Source organism: Dendroctonus ponderosae, unplaced genomic scaffold (assembly GCF_020466585.1).
Source record: "Dendroctonus ponderosae isolate FM_Combo_2020 unplaced genomic scaffold, Dpon_F_20191213v2 Dpon_F_20191213_1, whole genome shotgun sequence".
In the NCBI taxonomy this organism is placed as follows: Eukaryota; Metazoa; Arthropoda; class Insecta; order Coleoptera; family Curculionidae; genus Dendroctonus; species Dendroctonus ponderosae.
Window position 1 is genome coordinate 55931225 of NW_026017110.1, and position 14022 is coordinate 55945246.

A 14022-nucleotide genomic window follows, 5' to 3' on the forward strand; every position below is an offset into this window, starting at 1 on the left:
ACAGGGTGATGTGCAGAGTTACGGGTGTCTTATTCGAGTGTCATATCAATCTCATGATGAATTGTCCAGCAACATTTTTTTAGCACAACCGGATAAGTGTGGCTATGAAACGTTATCTATAATATGCCAAATATTTTATTGTTTCTTGTACCTAAGTAATCGAATAATTCGGCTAAAACAATTTTGCTTCAAAACCGCTGTTTTTTTTCGCGCGATAAATTTCCCATTAAAAAACTTTTTTGTTAAATTTAAAGAATGTTATACACACAAGCAAAATGACAGTTTCAAAATTCACCAGAACACTAGCCCATAATAGAGGATTTTCCAACCTCGTCTATAACAAAAAAAAATAGGTGACTAAATGTGTCCCAATTCAAAAGCAATAAAGAAATACAAAACGACGTAGTGAAGACTGTAAGGGTTTTCAAATAATCTATATACATTTCCTAATCAAACTGAAATCATCAACAAATTATTTGCAAACTCATTCTCTCTATGTTGTTTTGAAGGTTTAAATGCCCAAAATTTCAAAGTTAACCAAAAGTTTGCTTTGGAGATTTGTTCAAAGAAAGTCCATATTTGTATAAAGATAAACGTTCCCTTCCTTCCTAAGGGTTTAAATAAATACATGGAGAAAAGGCCGTATCCGTTTTTCATACATTTTCTCTATAACGTATCGCGGCAGTCAGGAAATAAATCGCACAAAACAGAAGATCAATCCAACCTAAAGCAAAATTACATCACTGTATTGTTTTAACAATAAATAGTTAATTTACAAATTTACGGCGTCATGTAAACTGTCACAAAGTAGAATTAGTTGTGAAACAAGTTAAAGCCTGTGTTGAGAGTTTATATATACTTTTTTCTGTCTTTTTTTTGTTTTAGAGAAACTTAATGATAACTTGTATTTTATATTGGCTACACGCTTAATGGAAATAAATATCCAACCTAGGTATATAATCATAAGAACTTTTTATTTGGCTGAACTATAAACACATTAAGCAATCTAAATCTCAATGTCTGATAAAAATAAAACAGTCACATTTAAGGATTATGTTTACGAGAGTTAAACAGATCTTTGACACATACTAGGTAAAAAGATAATTAGAATACCACTAAACAATACAACTTGCCATTAGTCAACTCAATACTTATTTTATTTTCTTATATTCAAAGTTTTGTCAACGTAAGGTTACTGTTAGTTTACTATTCGTGAATGGTTGCTCTCAATACTTTACAACGGATTATATTAAGAGTGACATGTGTATGTACATATGACGTTGTTTAATCAGTACATTTCCAAATATAGTTTGCAGTTGTAGTGTAAAAAAGAATGCTAATTTAAATAAGAATACCACTATATTTATATTAGCTTATAAATAGTTATATATAGTTGTTTCTATCTACATTTGTTTTCACAATATACACTTGATGCTGGCCAACTTAACTCTATAAAATCGCAGTTTTGGTAAATAACTGAGTGCCAAACAATATTTTACCAGTACTTACTCAATAATATATTTGAACTGAACTGAATACATTATTCCATTTTAAACAGTTCTGTTCATTATTTTTCACTAAAATCATCTGGTATTTAATAATAAAACATAAAAGGTTTTTAAAAATTCCTTCTTTTGATTCAAATAAATTGGAATACTCAGTGAAATATACGGCATATAAGCTCTATCAACAAAGAATTATTTATTTATTTGTAACATCCAGTTCGATTTATTTTAATATACATATATGGGAGAAACAAAGTGACTGATTTTAAATTAATAATTGAATATTAATGAAATTTATATTATTGTCGGATATTTTCTCTCAGCCCTGTCCGGTGTCAATTAAATAAAATGTCGGCATAAATATAAATACAGGATGCTTTATTAAGCAGTTTGCAGAATTACGACTTTAAATTATTGGTCGAAAATTAAGATTAAACATAAATACATTTTCAGATATCGTACATGCTCTGTATAGTGTCGATAATATTGTAGCATAAAAAATTGCTAACTGAAATACAAGTGGATGTATAGGCATCCTCAAAAGATGTGAGAGAAAAAATGAAGCACTTATATGAAATTATTTAATTTCATGTGAAACAATGCTTTGACAAGGAATAAATTAACCTGCAGCTGTTCACAGCTAATGTTATATTATCTTCTGCACCAACATAATAGTTGATTTCTGAAAAGCGAAGTTTTCCGTAACAGTAGAGGTGTTTCAAAGTTTATAATTCATTCTTCAAAATGTAAAAATAAAAGTGGGTCTAATTAACGAAACATTCGCTCACCTTAAATAATTTTTTTCCAAAAACAGGTTTTCAATGTTTTATGAAATTATTTAGTAATTAAGAATATATTATAAATTTAAAAATACTTATGCTTTCTTATTCAGTATTTTCAACAATTGCGGGCAAGATAATCATTTATTGAAACAATTATTATTAATTGGACCATTTGCAATATAAAACAAACAATTTATAGAAAAATGTCATTCTGTTGTGCATAATTACGAAAGGTGTGCTTAATAGAACATTTTGCATATGATTTTGAACTATTATCACATATAGAACCTACAATTTTTGCTAGGAAATATGTTTAATCAAAATAACACGTTTAAGTGCAATGTTTTACACAAACATGTATATAACAAACATGAAAATTTCTGTGCTTTAAAGGGAATTTAAGCCTCGTATTTGAAATTAAGCATTTCAGTGAATATTTCGATTGCAATGGTTGAAATAATGCTGATGAACTGGCCATAAACTACTTAGGCTTAGGTGAGAATAAGCACAAAAAATCGAACGATACGTGTATCTAACGATATTTCTGTCGATTGAAGAAACTGGTAATGCTAATTTAAAATTATGGAGTGATAATATGCTTATTCCGACTGTCACAGATATTTTTAAAATCGGGATTCCTTTCAACTGTTAACTTCACAATGTATTATATATTATATTTAAATACATGTATATGCATCCGGTTCACGACAAGCCAGGACGCACAGTTGAATTTATTGAGCCTAAATCATAAATCAGTAGCTAAGCCTTTTTACACTAGGGTATGTGCCACTAGTTTACCGGAATCAAGATACTGAGGGACTGGAGATGATAATAAACGACGTACAAAGGAAAGATAAGTTAAGGGTCGTTGGACGACAGCAACAAATTGACTAACTGCACTGAGAAATAAACTGTGTGTAAGGTGTTCAAATCTTACTTCACAGCTTTTCGAGTTTAAATTAATTAACGAACCTAATGCAGGAAAATTCGAAAGTAAATCTAAATTATTAAAATGTATTGCTTTTGAGTTGGGTATTTTCGTGAGAAAATTTTAAAACGCAATGCACTAATTTATATTAACTAACACGTCCTAAAATAAGTTAGTTTGGGTTTGTTACAAAGTTACAAAGTTAGTATTTCTGCTGGTAGTCATTTGCTTCTAAGAGCTTGAAGCAGAAATTCTCCTTATCAATATTTCATATTGCAGCTATCGGATCATTAACGAGCAATAATTAAAAATCAATTTATTAGATAGGCGTAGAAGTAGAAAATGCTTAGTAGCAATTTATAATATTCCCTATTGTATCAAGAGCTTATGTATTTTAATGTCACGCGATTATCAAATAATATAATGTAACCTGAATTAGGGTAGTGACCCAAATTTTCACCGTATAATAATTTTAACATAATATTTCCACCGGCAGACCTAAGCATAAACGCTAAATGTGACTCTTCTCAAATCACTCTTCGTTCAAATCAAGTAGTAGCCAGAAATATTTACTGGTATTTTATGCACTAGTCTCATGCTAATTGTTGCATTTCGTTTACAATGGTAGAACACGACACAAATTGCAAGTTAAATAAATAAGTTCAGTTGTAATGTATTTCCTGCAAAATTATGTCATATTTCATTATAATTTACATACCTACTGAGACCATAAAATTGAAGAGAAAGAAACATACTCTATCCGAAGCTGTCCTATTATTTTTCGAAAGACCTCACGTGTTTAAGAATAAGTTATATACATAGTACTTGCTGTTTCTCTCGGTTAACTCGCTCTGCTATAAAAAGATAGGTAATAATAATACAAAGTAGGAACTCTTTTTACAGTTCCTTAGCCATCCACTTACAGTGAGAACAATTTATACAGGTCGGCAAAATATCTAACGTTTAAAAATAAAATCTAATAATTGGCAAAACTGGAACGTTTAGCATCAATAAATTATTACTTCCCTTACTTAATACTTTAGTAAGTCTAGTTAATTCCGTTTATGATGTGCCACACCAACTTTTATTAACAGGCTGTAGTACAGGTAAATTATTCTAGTTCTGTTTACTCACTGAGTAAAACTTAAAGTACATTTGAGCTAAGTTTTGAATAAAAATAACACGCCATTGCGTTTACAGCTTGGAATTCGAATTTTGTTGATTCAAAGTAAAGTACATTTTCTAAAAACACGCGGTGTGAAAAACAATTGTTTCAAAATTTTAAAGTAAATCGCTCGCCAGTTTCCCGGGTACACTGGGCTATTTATATACACAGGGCTTTATTTATTAACTTTTTAATTATGCTGTTCAATCAAGATTATCAAAGTATGATCAATTAGAATATTCGATCGAAACTTCAAATAAATTGTTGGTGCCTAAATTACAATTTAATGGCAGTTGAGTTGTGGTTTTTGATCATGAAACTGCCCTTTTAGGACAGCAATAAGCATGCTTGCTGGCTTAATTACGTATAACAGTAATACTTACTTTCTTTAGTATTTCAATATTATGACTTCAACGTGGATTTTAAAGGCTTCTAATTAGTTATTTATGTATAAAGCCACACCATACTGCAGACTTAATGCGCTTTTTAGAAACATTGATTATTACGTATTAAACGTTTTTTTTTAAATTTTGATTCAATGAATTCTCACAAAAATGTGAGCATCTTTCACATATGCATTGATCGGCTTCTTGTATGCAGAAACCCGACGGAACTTATTTATATTTCAACTTATTACTGATACTGTACAGATTTTTATCACGTTAATTGATAACCAATTGCCCCAGGGTTAAATAAAATATGTGCTTGCTTAGTCAAAAAACTTTTAAAATTGTGTGTCTTCAATCTGAATTTTGGTGTTAACTTCCATTATACAATCAGAATAATGCCATCTAAGAATTTATTGCAAATTAGTGGATTCGCACTTATATATATAAAGCTTTTATAAAATATGTAGAAACAGACAACGTAGTCAATAAGTACAGATGTACAATAAGTCAATACATTCGTCCCGGAAGCCGAAAACCTTTTCCATTGTCAAATTGAAAGTAAGTTTGAAAAATAATTTGTATTTTTAGGCAAATCACAAACTCATCGGTTTTGTTCAAAAACTGTGCAGATACGCGCCAGGGCTCAAGCTACTGTTAAAACTAGATACAAAAGTTTTGTCCCAAGATTTTTATAGTTGTCAACTATAAAAATAATAACATATATAAATAAAACTCAGTAGGTAGCTGTAAGTGCTTGCAAACAAGCGCAAGTTTCACAAAATTGATAGATTTGATTTTTTACCCCAATTAGTTGCAATGCTTTTTTCAGAAATGACGATGCTATAAAACAGACATTTATATATTTACACACCGTAAAATTAGAAATTAATTCCCATTTCGCTCCTATTCAATTCAAATAATGAATATGGAACATTGAGTAAAAAAAGAAACGCATGTGACGGCAAATGTGAAACTCGCTATCATAAAACATGTATTTTTATATCAACTTTCTGTTGAATTGTTTCCCCTTTAACAGGGAAGAAATGAACAATTCGTAGAAAATAAACTAAACTTTAAATAAAACTATTCCAAATCATTGATAATTAAGAACATTTGAGCTCAACAACAAAAACCTGATTAAAATTATAACCATTAACAATTTAATATAAATATATTAAACCATCAATGAACCACCAGCACTTTACGGAAATTACAAGTTTACCAATGGAAACATATTTTCCAATATCTTATGGTACATCGATCATATAGGCGTAGAAAGAGTGGAATATATCTATGGCGATTGATATGTTGCTCTCGCTTCTATACGGAAGGACGAAGAATGCGCTTGCCGCAGTTCAAATGGATCAGTATTCTACGAGGGGCAATTTTAATTGAATCAAAAATCAAACTGGAATTTGTTGTGTCTTTCCTGGATGATTCAAGTCTTGGCCATAATTAATTTTTCACTTGAAACTTTGCGAAAAATCAGGACAAACCCAAAAAGGTTTAATTTACTTGTTTTTTGGCAGAAGATATTAAAAATATCCTAAATCGGACGAGATTTTCCTAACAGAATTGATTTCCGTTTACAGGCCTTGGAGCGGCACCCTCTCGAGAAATAGAATATAATCTGTTTTACATTTTTTAGTATACAGAAACCGTCTTAAAGTGAAAGGACAGAAATACATTTGATGTGTCTATTTACTTACTTACTCATAAGTAGTACACTTATTATAGCTCAAGACAAATGAAAAAGTTCAGCTCCAATTACCATTATGACGGTTGAACTTCTCATTACGCTCGCCACCCAATCTCTTGAGAGGAAAATTAGGTAAATTACACGATCACATCACTGACAAATGTTATATGTTCGATAACGTTTGTCTGTACTAAACGGCTGCAATCGTTATATTAATAATAATAATAACAACTTTTATTCCAAAACTGTGTACATCACAAGTAGTGAAATAACGTCAACAAATAATGCACAATCTTATCAAGTATCACCTACTGTTTCCTTAACGTTACACAAATACGCTGCCAAATTGTACTATTTCTACAAGTAATTTGCTAACAGCTTTTTTAATAACGTTAATATTTGTAGTTTAATGCAGCTATATCGTTGTTTGGGAATCATGTATACTTATTATGTTTCTCCTGGTATATGACTCCAGTAAATGACTCTTTATGTTTAACGAAATATGGGATATAGGAAAAAAACACTCTTGAGCTTCTAAGGAGAAAAAAATTGACTTATACTTAGACACACTTTAGATAGCGCAGTTTTTTATTAGTTAAATTTTCTGAGGTTGGTGTCGGGGAACCGAAACCTCGTTATAAACATGTAAAGGTCGAGAGAACTGGGTAAAACTTGTTAGATTCAAACACTTATTCCTCGATAAATCACAGGAGCATCTCAAAAAGACATGTTTCTAGGTGTTTAAAAATCCATAAATATTTGGAACATATTGTTATAACGTCGAAATTTACTCCTTATGATATGGTTGTGGATGTTGAACACTCAAATCCGAAGAAAAAATATTTTTAGTGAAGAGGTTTTGGATAAAACACGTATTTTATGTGAGTATACTTACAAGGTGTCCGTTAGAGATATGCGGATTTCAGAATGTATCGGAATAAATAAATGAACATATTTTGTCATATCTACAAAATTAAAGCTTGAATTTTTGCATACAAAAAGAGATCTTCTCTTCTCAGCCATCTTTCATAAACGAAGTTGTTATAAGCATTTTATAATTTCAAAGATGGATTTGAGAAGAAAAATATAAATTTACTAAAAAAAATGCATGCTTTGTACAAAACTTGAATTTGCATTACTTTTACTAAAATAAATCTTTGATTGGCAATTGCCAAGCAACTTGGTTACCGTTGATAAAAATAACATTCTCAGCTGTCGTAAACAATATGATATTTTACAAGTTTTCAAACAGACTCACCCGAAAGTGCCATTGCAGGTTGTCGCGAAAGTGGAGTACCAAAGAAGCGACATACAAAAATGTCGACTCAGATTTGTAACTGCTAGTGAATTTTTTATGATGTGATATGTAAATTGATTTTTGCAGCAGAATCAGTGAACAAGAAAAACCTGCTAGATCATCTACTTAGTGATTTTCAAATCGCAATTGCAGTAAAGCATAATTGAAAGTTACGATACGAAATTTATATGGAAGTGGATTTGTCCTACACAGGATTGAAAATAAGTTGACGTTTTTACAAAAACAGATTCTAGATTGGAAATATTATATTTTATTGGCATATCTAAATTAGAATTTCAAATACAGCACCTTATAATATTCCAATAATAATTTACGGCAATATTTCAACTCGAGTTTTTCAGCATACTTAATCGAATAATAAAAATGAGGCTCCATGCTCACTAAACAGGATATTGTTACCTAGTGATTCCTTCAGGGGTTTCAAATTTTACATAATAACGTTAGAGAGAAAAAATGTGTTTCCTGGTTTTGAAAATATCCCGATAATAATTAAATATCGTACACCCCTGGGTATTTCGGAAGCGTTTGAAGAAAATGTTTGGTTTAAACACCCACTATAAATGACACAAACAATAAATATGTATTTGTAGACCTGGAGTCTTTAGAGGATATTAAACAGCCAATATAAACAATTGACATTGTCGCAAGCAAAACATGTAGCTAGTACTTGACAATTTAATTTACATTTTACATTAAGTAAATCGTTGTATATGTTCCGGTACAACTTGAAGAACGCAGCAGAAATGTTCTCTAATTCAGCAGTCAAGAAGTAAACAAAGTTTCAACAGTTTTAATTGAGCCTGGTGAAACAAAGCCAAAATCGCTGAGTTTTTTAATTAAGCAAACGTACATAATTGGCAGATAATTGATCCCTCTGAGCAAGCACCGCTAAATGGGCTGTAAATGATTACGGATTTACAAGTTGTTGCTCATATTAAAACGATGTTTAAGAAAATATATTTTTTTCTAAATGGTGTAAAAGTTAAAGGCAAATTTTCATTCAATTTATCCGAAACCAGAAAACATTTTATACAAACATGCATACATATACTAAAAACTAAAAAATTAAATATTGGAATATTTGACAAACGCTTAATTTCATTGAAATGACTCGAATTAATATTTTGAAATACATTGATTGAACATGCAGTAACAATACATAAATTGTGGACAAAACATCAACATTTTCCTTGATCCATACCGATGCCATTTGGAACTGGAATCAAACTCTAACAACACGAATCAAACACAGCACCCTTCCTAGGGACAGCAGATATTTCAGTAGAATACGCGGGAAGAAGCATCCGGGCAGCAATATAAGACAGATTGGAGCGGTCCTTGGTTGAACTTTGCGGATGAGGAAGAAGAAATGCGTGAAAAACTTAATGCGTAGGTTCTCATCTTGCGCACAGAACGGACATGTGCCAGATGAACAAAAACGACCTGTGACTTGGAGGAAGCTGGCATGAACAGGTGGAAATTGTTCGGAAAAAAGACGCAACGACAGCTGGGTTATCATTAATTTTTCAATATTTGACTAACCCTACACGCGTTATATGACCGAGTTAATAAAAAAGTAATTGCTTTGTGAAGATACGGATAAAATGCTAATTTTGGATTAGTCGTTTATTGATTTGTAAAAATAGCATCGGTATTAAATAGATAGGACATGGATGGTGGGCTAAACTATTCAAAGTTTTTAGTTGTCTTTGTGATCAACGATCGCTTGGTGGGAAATTCTGAAATTTGTTTTCTCCCGAATATTCCATATACTATTGATTGATTGTTTATGTGGCGCAGATGAAACATTTGAGATTCGAACTAAATACTCTCACTAACTGCCTTCACGTGTATTAAGGGGGATGCTAAGGAGGAACGTACTCACGTTGGGAATATTGCGCTCGACTGACATTACGATACTAAATGGGGATATTACGAATTGGAAGCAAAACAAACACAAATTACGGATTCCGTGATAATTTCTCTGTTTCAATATATTGAGTGCTAGGTGTTTCCACAGCTTGCTCCATTTACCGAGCTAGAGTGGGTCAATATAGAGGATAGATGTCACATAGTCGCGTTTATGAGAATGTTCCCTTGATTGTGACTAAGTGAAACATTAAGGTCGAGATTCTGACGCGAGAGCCACATACTCCCCGGGAGAAAGATTGCGGTTGCAAATCGAACTCTGGATATCTAATAAAGTTTTTCCCTGTTCCGGTAGGAAAAACCTCCCAGGGAGTGTGCACTCCCTTGTGGGTAATCCGCACACAGGTCAGATGCAGCTGGTCATATTCCGGGCACAACCACATAGAATAGAGTTCAAGTAGGGGCATAGTAAGAAGACGTTAGAAGTTTAGGTTGGGCGGTGACGTCACTTTTTTCGTTACCTTTATCAATGGCCATGAAGGGAGCCGCGGGCACACGTGGGCGCCACGCTGATGCCCATGCCAATGGATGCCTAAGCGTTAGCGAGGCGCCATGGATCGTTTGCATTGGCACTCACTCACCGGGGCCCGATCTGGACGCCTGGGCCCCATCTCGTAAAAATCGGGATTTTAGAGCCACGGACCAACGACTCAGCCCGCGATCGTGGCGCTTACTTGCGTTTTGTGTTGCGCCGAGACTATTAGGCAGCCGCCAACAGACGCCGCGCCGCGGCGCAACGAGTTTAGCCAGGGGTGCATCCGGCCATTTCTCAAGCCCACGCTTTTCAATTTAGATCATTCCTGCCGACATAAATGCCAGGTCCAGGCGCGGACCGAAGGTGCTATTTTCGCCCCTCGCCGTTAACTGCCTGACCTGGCCGCGAGCGATAGAACGGCTCCCAAGCCCTAGCTTTGCAGCAGGAGCGCCTAGTGCGTTTCAGGCAAGGGTGGGCGACATTAAATAGGGCTGCTCTGGCTGGAAACTATTTGGGCGCATTCGCCACTGAATTAAAGCTCGAGGCTTAGGCGCTTTAGCGGTTTCCCAGTCTCAGCATCAAGCTATATCTAAATATTGGCTTCATTGGCGGCTAGTGGTTGGCTAGGGAAACACTTAAACAGCTTCCAGAGGTCGTCAATCTATTGGAAAATGGCGCTAAAATATTGAGCGACGCATTCGCCATTTCACTTTGACATATGACATATGTCTGCGTAGAACTAGACAAATATTTATACATACGAACAGCCAAAATGGGCAATTAGAGTTTTACTTAATGTGTCTCAATTTGAAGTGTCGAACGAAAATTTATCATTTTTAATGCGATTTTTTTATCGTTAATGTTGTGCCTGTTATGTACACAGGATGGTCCAAAAATAAACCACGACCTTCAACTTCATTTAAAATTAAAACACTGTCTATTTTTATTTTGAATTCCCCATTAATTTCCAAGTAAGATTTAGGTTGCGTCTCTAAATTAAAATAGTAAAAAATTATTTTGCAAAATAACCCCGCAAACCAAACTGGTAACATTATATAAATGTTATGTAATCTTTGGGACTTAAATTGTATGTAACGCTTTTACGTAACAGTGATGTAACATAAGAAGAGCAGAAAAACACATTTTTCGTGACAGCGATGTTATGTAACCGTGATGTAACATGGTTTACCACATGGGTATCATCTGGTGTGATTCAAATTTCTACCGAATTCTACTACGTTCCACGGACAACCCGTAGAGCCACACAAAACAACCGTCCTATGAAAATGAGCCAGACACGAGGCAAGACAGGTCATTTTTATTGGGTACTTTTTCTATCAGACGCAAGTTCTTGTTCATTTGCAGTTTGTTTGTGCATTGAGCATTTTCAGTTATTACTTTAAAACATCCTTAACAAGTAGAACTTTCGAGTCCTTCCACGATTTGAGTATTTCAAGGTAAATGAGCAGACGTATGTCTGCGTAGAACTAGACAAATATTCATATATACGAACAGCCAAAATGGGCAACTAGAGTTTTACTTAATGTGTCTCCATTTGAAGTGTCTAACGAATCCCAGAAGTATTGGCACAAAAAATTTGAAAATTTATAATTTTTAATGCGATTTTTCTATCGTTAATGTTGTTCCTGTTATGTACACAGGATGGTCCAAAAATAAACTACGACCTTCAACTTCATTTAAAATTAAAACACTATCTATTTTCATTTTGAATTCCCCATTAATTTCCAAGTATGATTCAGGTTGCGTCTCCTAAATTAAAATAGTAAAAAATTATTTTGCAAAATAACCCCGCAAACCAAACTGGCAACATTATATAAATGTTATGTAATTTTTGTGACTTAAATTTTATGTAACGCTTTTACGTAACAGTCATGTAACATAAGAAGAACAGAAAAACACATTTTTCGTGACAGCGATGTTATGTAACCGTGATGTAACATGGTTTACCAGATATACCTTTAAAACATCCTTAACAAGTAGAACTATAGAGTCCTTCCACGATTTGAGTATTTCAAGGTAAATGAGCAGATGTATAGATTTTTATCTATTTCCTACTGGTTAGTCAGATACCAAAAATTACCATGTGATTTTATAGACTTGTCGTATTTTAGCTAACACGAGTTCTTCAATTCCCAATAAAAAGTTGAAAATAAATAATTCTTATAATAAGAATACTGAGTTAGGTAAAAAAGTTACTAGGTATATTTTAATAAAAAATTTAGCATTTCGAATTATGTTTTCAATAATATAACACACCATAAATGATATTGGTTTCCTATGCGATCTAGGTAAACTTTATAATGATAATATAATAAAAATCCTAACAACGGAACTACGACACTTATATCACTTTTTTGATAGCAACAACCATTACGGAGATTGTGTCCGAGTTGACATAAGTGTCGAAAATGGGACACCCTGTACAACTCAGCGTTTTCAATTAAAAAATGCAAATAGCTAATAATCATAAAATCATTTAATGCAACTGCAACATAATAATTACAAATTCATTTGGAGGTATATCATAACGTCAAAAATTAAAGAAATTTTTCGAAATGTAGTTCAACCACTTTAATATAATTTCCCCATTGTCTAACTAATGAATGTAGTGCAGTTGGCTGAATTCTCCGGTTAAAACTTTGTCTTGAACATGTCCCCAAACGGAAAAGTCCAGCGCATTTAGATCCGGTGATCTGCGTGCCCAGACATTAATTCCTTTCAAGCCGGCGAATTCAATACAGCCATTTCAAGCTATTCGGCGATTCAATTGTATTCAACTTTCATGTCTTGTCAATGTTGTTCTGTAGGTCAGAAGTGAGAAATTCAAAGAATGGTTCAATCATTCTGTTCTAAGTATTGAGAGTCAGTTTTAAAATAAATAATAAAAATAAGTTTTCGAATAAGAAACTAAGTTGTGAGACTTAGCCGTTTAACTAAAACTATTTTTATTAACCTAATTAACTAATGCGAGTGACCAATTGTGACCCATTTACATAAAGCAACAGTTTAGACACATATGTGGAAAATTCAATTTTCAAATGTATGCTTTAGATTTATGAAATTTGTATTATTTATTGAAACAGCCATGTTTCAAGATAAGTATATTACACAGGATCAGGCAAATAATACATGTTAAATGCTAAATAATAATATAATACATGTTAATGCCACCGTGAATCCGTTTTAAGATTTTGTAGTGAAAGTGGTTTATTTGTCTCAACAAACTAGTTTTCAAAAATAGTTAACATTCTCTCGGTTATCACGATTTGCACGTTTATTCGTTAATTTACGATTTGGGTACGAAATGTTTCCAATTATAGACAGTTTCGATCGATTTTCAGAAATACTTTTCCTTTGTTCACAAAAACACCTCTATAAAAAAGGCAATCCATATAGATGAAGACAGGTTTTTTAAGGGAGAAAGCTGTCATTAATTGTTTCAAGCCATATTGTTTGGTAAATATTTGAATTTCCAAAACTTTAATATTTCTTAAAGCGAATTTAATGAGAGAATTTGTCAAGCGGGATATTTTGCTAGTAATTATTTAGAAATAAGTTTAAGATTAGACGTCAACTATACCAAATTTTGTATCTCAATAGTTGATAAGTTCAAGCATTTACTTCAATCAGTTCATTAATATCGTAAAGCGACAACTACCCGATATAAAGGGCCACCCCTTGATTTTCGTAGAACAGGGAAACTTATTAATTAAGGACATGCGACTATTACTTTCCAAGGATATCAGTCACGTAGGTACAACTCGACGCTTGTAGGCAATACAAGGAACATAAAAAACAGCTAGAGTAGCAA

At 33.0% G+C, this 14022-nt stretch overlaps 1 protein-coding gene across 2 annotated transcripts in view; it reads right to left on the reverse strand.

Annotated features, from left to right (window-relative positions):
• Window positions 1–10420, reverse strand: part of LOC109537952 (regulator of G-protein signaling 19) — a 59593-nt gene extending 49173 nt beyond the window's left edge. For both annotated transcript variants that reach the window (XM_019904948.2, XM_019904947.2), the window contains exon 1: window positions 10177–10420. The gene's annotated coding sequence lies outside the window, so the exon portion shown is untranslated. The remainder of the gene's footprint in view (window positions 1–10176) is intronic.
• Window positions 10421–14022: the final 3602 nt, after the last annotated feature.